This window comes from Drosophila miranda, chromosome XL (assembly GCF_003369915.1).
Source record: "Drosophila miranda strain MSH22 chromosome XL, D.miranda_PacBio2.1, whole genome shotgun sequence".
NCBI lineage: Eukaryota > Metazoa > Arthropoda > Insecta > Diptera > Drosophilidae > Drosophila > Drosophila miranda.
This window is the reverse complement of record NC_046673.1, coordinates 11023396-11028916: the sequence shown is the minus strand read 5'-3', so window position 1 is coordinate 11028916 and position 5521 is coordinate 11023396. Positions and strand designations below refer to the sequence as shown.

The following is a 5521-nucleotide window of genomic DNA, read 5'->3' as shown; positions in this document are numbered from 1 at the left end:
ATTAAATTAGCACACTGAATGAGGAATGACACAACTGTCAAGAGCCCTCCTGTCATCTATGACATGCAAAATCATCGATATCTAACGATAGACCTATCGTACACACAGGTGTTACTCAACACTGAACGTGGGTTATCTTTCTGAGTCAAATTCTGACCTTAAAAATAATGTCCTGTGTGTGGAACAACCTTTAGATAGCTCCTCTCTTCGACTTTAATATATTTTGTTGTTTCTCAATAAAAATTAAATTTTTTCAACAAAATATATTTCAACGATTCTATACGCTATAGTTTCAGTTGATTCTGGTTTCGTTTTGTCCCAGAAATAGTATCACTATTTCATAAGCCATTGAAAAATAAGAAATGCAATCAAATTTTAAACGATCTCCATATTTATGCCTCCGAAAGTGTATCTACAGCTTCGGCCTAAGAAAACAAGTTTTTCCTTCTCGCTGTTGCTGTTGCCGTATTAATTTTTTTGGGTCCGTAATATACTCGTATACTTTTCGATCATATCCGAGGCATGTGGCTGTTTGTGCTCGTATGGTGGAAAAGCTATAGTCAGGAAATTTGTTTGTATCGTCGGTCGTTGTCGTCACGCATGCCGTAGCATTAGGCACAATAGCTAACAGGGACAGGAGGGGCTGTGTAGGGGTTGGCGGGAGTGAGTTTTCTGCTGGTGTGTCGTCGGTTTGCAAGGAGGGAGGAGGTCGGATGGGGGTACGATTTGTGCTGTCCATCCAGGCGACACAAACGTCGAATGCACTATCGTTCTCTGCGCCACAGCTGAAGGTTACAGTGCTGCTAGCTGTTGCTCTCTCTCTCGCTCTCTCATTCGTTGAGTTCTAAAAGTGTTTGTTTCACTTGTTCCAACGTTTCATCAATGGAGCCCTAGAGAGAGCCGAACAAGAGAGAGAGAGAGAGAGCGTGCGGCTTTTAGGCGGAGCAGCTGACAATGCTGCTTAACTGTTTACTGCTGCGAAGAGAGTAACGACGGCATTGATTGCGAGAGAGCCAGAGAAGCTTTCGAGCCAAGCAGCTGATAATGCTGCTTAAAGATGGCTCTGTCACCGTACCTTTTCCACCGATGGTTTTTTGTTTGTTCCCATTTCAACGATGGGAAATAAAATCGAGGGTGCTCCAATTGGATTAATGTTTTCATTCAATGATGGGAAAAGATAATTGGGCTTTGTTCCGCATTCTGCCTATAAATGCTTGCAGATTGATTGTTTATACATGATATTCTTCGTACTGCCAGAAGGCTATAATAAAAAAACAAAGGCTGTAAAACGTGTCTGAAATAATGAAATAATCAAGGGAAATACAATTCTTTCTACCTTAGAATTTAACCATAAATCGAATGCAGTACTAATTCAACATTACCCTATTCAACCATCGTTTTATCACCTGTTCTACACAACTACATATTTCTACCTGTATTTCTCGACTGAAACGAATCGTCTTTGCTCATCAATGCCGCATCTAATGTAATTCAAAACAAATAAAAATAAAGTATTTCATTTACTGTCGGTGTAAATCGTATCGTAGAACAGCAGCAGCAGCTGAGAGTGAGAAAGACAGAGAGAGAGAGAGCAAATGCATTGAGAGACTAAGAACGAGAGAGCGGCTTGCAGTCGAACGAAAAACCAGCTGACGCCGCGGCGTCGAAGTGACCTTTTGCTGCAGCTACGCGCCGTTGCGCATGTTTTTGCTTTACGCCTCGTTTCCGTTTCGTTTCGTTTCACGCCGTTGTCTGCCGCTCTCTCGCTCTCTCTGTGTCTCTCTCTATCGCGCTAACCGCTCTCTTTTGCTCGTTTGGGGGTTTGTGGGGGCCTGTGTCAGTCCGTCTGTCCGGCTGTCCGTCTGTCCGTCTGCCATCTGTCGCCTTCTTCGCCTACCGCCGCCTGGCCCGCCATTCGACTTTAAGCTTCCGGCGCAGGCGGTTCGTACGGCTCTCCGGTACGGTGATGTGGTACGTTTTCCATGGGATACCGTTGTTGTTGCTTCACAGCTGAGTGACTCTCCCTCCACACCCCCCCAAATCCCACCGAGAGGCGTCTCCTTTCATAACTCTTTACTATTTTTTGTTTTTTGGAAGTGAATAATTTCGTGAATAACAACGAATAATGAATAATGAATAGTGTTTCCATCCGGCAGAACTACGTGTGTACATGTATGTGCCATGTGCGTGTGTTCGTGTTCGTGTTCGTGCGTGTGATGCGAATTCAAAAATGTTCTAAATTTAAATGCAAACAAAAACAAATAACAACAAAAATACATACATATATACACACATACACACATACATATGTATGTAGATGTATAAAAAAAAAATACAAGCCAAATATCGCACGCGCGATACAAACAGTAGACGCACCGAAAATCGGAGAAGACGAGAAAAATCGCCCCGCAAAAACTACAAAGGCATTCGCGAGTGCAAGTGCCACCCTCCCCCAAACCCCCACCCCCCCTGACAGCCTGGCATGGCTCATCATCTGGCTATAAATTTTTGCAAAACCAAAAAGCAAAAGGCACACCAGAAAAGAGGAAAGAGCCAATGGCAAAGAACGAGCAACGAGAATGTGGACGGCATATTTTCCACATTTCTTTGCAAGCGGCCCAAAACGCCCGCAACGCAGGGCCAGGCGCGTTTTAGGCGCGTTCTGTGAGCGGTTTTGGCCGCAAAACTCGGAAAGAGAAATCGTATCTTCAGCCTTAAAGAACGTATCTGATTAAAATTCTATTCAGTGCTATCCAAGATCGATCAATGTCCCACTCTACAATTTGCAGATCCTAATTACTCATATCTACCCACTCAAAGAGTAGTTTCTAGAGGAATCCCCAAATTCCTGAAGAAACAGTTCTATGATTAGAAATCGGTAGATAAGAACAAAGGTTATATAGTATACTCTTGGAGACCCTTCAGATCGCGGCATTGGGGGCGGTGAACTTCCAACTTGCGATAGTCATTCCGATGAATGACGAATGATTTATCAGAGGAATCCACTTCCTTCCTTCCGAATTGCGCATGATTGAAACCAATGGGTGTAAAGCTTAAAAAGCCAGAATTTTCTTGGTTAATTCCTCTGTGGTTTCTTCTTGATTTTTTTTTTTGGGTGAAACAAAGCCGCCAAAAGAGGCAGAGAGAGAGAGAGATGGAGGAAAAGACAAAATAAAAAACGGCAACAAAAAAGAAAAGCAACAGAAATGTAAACTAAATTAGGGAAATGAGCGCTTGACACCGTTTTTGGGGCTTGTGTGTCGGTCGGAAGAGTAATGCCACAAAGGCGGGGTAGGAGGAGGTGTTGGCTGTTGGCTGTTGGCCGGGCCAAGGGGCAAGCACCGGAAAGTCACGTTGTTGTTGTGTTTGGTCTGCTGTTACTGTAAACCGTTTACGGCCATAATCGTATCCGGATTAGTTGCTGAGAATGAAATTGGGGACACGGACGTGGGTACAGGATGGGGAGGGGCACCCGAGGTGCCGCTTTGCTGTTTTTTTTTTTTTTTTTGGTGACAAGTGTCGTTGCTCATTGCACATGGAATTGATTGATTCATGATTAACACACGAAACGAATGATGAAAAGTGTGGCACCATTTGTTTCTCTTTCCCACTAAATGCACTTCTCGTTGGAGAAAAGCTCTTCTGGTGCTATGTTTTGAATAAGGAACGACAGCATTTTCGAATGTTTTCTTATTGTTTTGGTAATTATTAAACGATACTGAATGCTTTTCAAAGCGATTTTTCCTTATGGACGATACACACCCCAAAGCCCCAGCCAAGACTCGAAGAATCTTGATTTTATGGATCTCCTATGGGACTACTTTCACCATCATCCTTTCTAATGATGTATTTATTAAACAAAAGCTTCTAAATTATTCGTTATATCAATTATAAAGACTTAATATCCACTGGAATACCGGAATACTTTTGAACTTTTTCTAGATGTCTCTTTGAGGTGTTTATTTTTCTTTTTTGTCTTGCAAACACCTGAGGCTGATGTGGCTGCCCCGACAATAATAACAATAATTACAACCACAATTACAACAATAATGACACCAACAACCACAACACACCTTGTATTAACAATTTCCGTTTTGTTTCAATTGAAAAGAAAAGCAAAAAGCAGAAAGGAAAATCCAAGTAAAATGAGCGTTAAAAGCGTAAAAGCGTACAAGCGAAAAAGAAACGATCCAACAATGCTGTGCCAATTGACACCAATTAAATAATTTGATGCACATGACCCACATTTTATTTATATGAGAGTTGTATCTGTATCTGTATCTGTGTGTGTGTGAGTGGATTATGCAGCAACAACTGCAAACAACAAAAACAGTTGGTGAACATTTATCTAAAAATAGTTGAGGCTAAAACGCATTCGAGTTGCATTTGAATTCAATGTTGCGATCACTCGGATCACTCTGCTTTTGCTTTTGCCTCTGCCTCGTTTTTCTTTCCCTCTCTCTCTCGCAGAAATGAAATTCCAACTGATATTGAGGTGTAGCTTAACTGCTGCTTAACTTTGATCTTTCTGTGGATACCCTACACTTTCCCCACACCAAAAGGGGCACTTTTCAGGGGCACCCTATGACCAAGAGATCGGTGGGCGGCACAAGATACCCTTCTACTCAGTTTCTATTTGTACACTGTTTCTATGAGACTTAAGCTACAGGATAGGTGACTGACAGCCCAACTAATTTGTTCTAATCCTATGGATAGCAGAGTATTTTAAACACTTGATTAGCCAAGGAATTTGCCCTAGTCTTTAGATTTTTAAGGTAGTGCATTACAAAGTACGTTGAATAGGTTGCTATTTGTCTATTTACATACATATCACGTACTTGTATAAGCAATTTCTGAACTTATGTATCTAGAAAGTCGCTTCGTGTAGTCTGCTCGTTCCAAAAATCTCACTTCTGGAGGAAAACCTTTCCTTTCATTCGAGGATTAGTCAATCGGTATGCCTCTGCCATCCCGAATGACCAGCAAATGTATCCGTTCACTTATAGAACATTTGAACAGCGACTTAGCGTCTTTCGCAGCGTTGGCCAAACGGAACTGTGGAATGAAACAGTAGGAGAGTGGAAATTTAAGGCCCACTCACCGATTGCAGTGTTGCATCAGAAATGGATGGAGAAAAGACTTTTCCATGTTTCCATATCTATGGGTCTTTGAGCCCCTAACTCCAAATCGTGGGATCCGATCTTAAGTATTTTACGTACAAAATGTTGTTGCTATTTTCCTTTTGTGTGTGTGTCGTTTTCCAAGTTTTTCTCTCGTTTTTATAACCAATTTTTGTCCATTTTTTGTGTGGTTTTTCTATGGTTTTTGTGTGCGTTTTTTTGTTTTCGTAGAGTTCATGGAAACGAAGCGAAACAATGCCTTTCCATTAACTGCTACTGCTGCTGGCACATGTCACATTCGAATAGAGGTTTGTTGTTGTTGTTTTTTTTTTGTGAGCCCAGCCCTCAAAAAAATACATCTCTCATCTGCCTCTGATTGTTGCCTGCCGAGTGAAATTGCC

The 5521-nt window shown here is 41.8% G+C and overlaps 1 protein-coding gene across 5 annotated transcripts in view; it reads left to right on the top strand.

The window, feature by feature from the left end:
• Positions 1 to 5521, top strand: part of LOC108153220 (probable Ras GTPase-activating protein) — a 43448-nt gene that overhangs the window by 12698 nt on the left and 25229 nt on the right. The window contains exon 1 of one of the 5 annotated variants that reach the window (XM_033393228.1): positions 1916 to 1971. The exons of the other annotated variants lie outside the window; for them this stretch is intronic. The gene's annotated coding sequence lies outside the window, so the exon portion shown is untranslated. Of the gene's footprint in view, positions 1 to 1915; positions 1972 to 5521 lie in introns of those variants that run through there. 5 annotated transcript variants of the gene reach the window in all.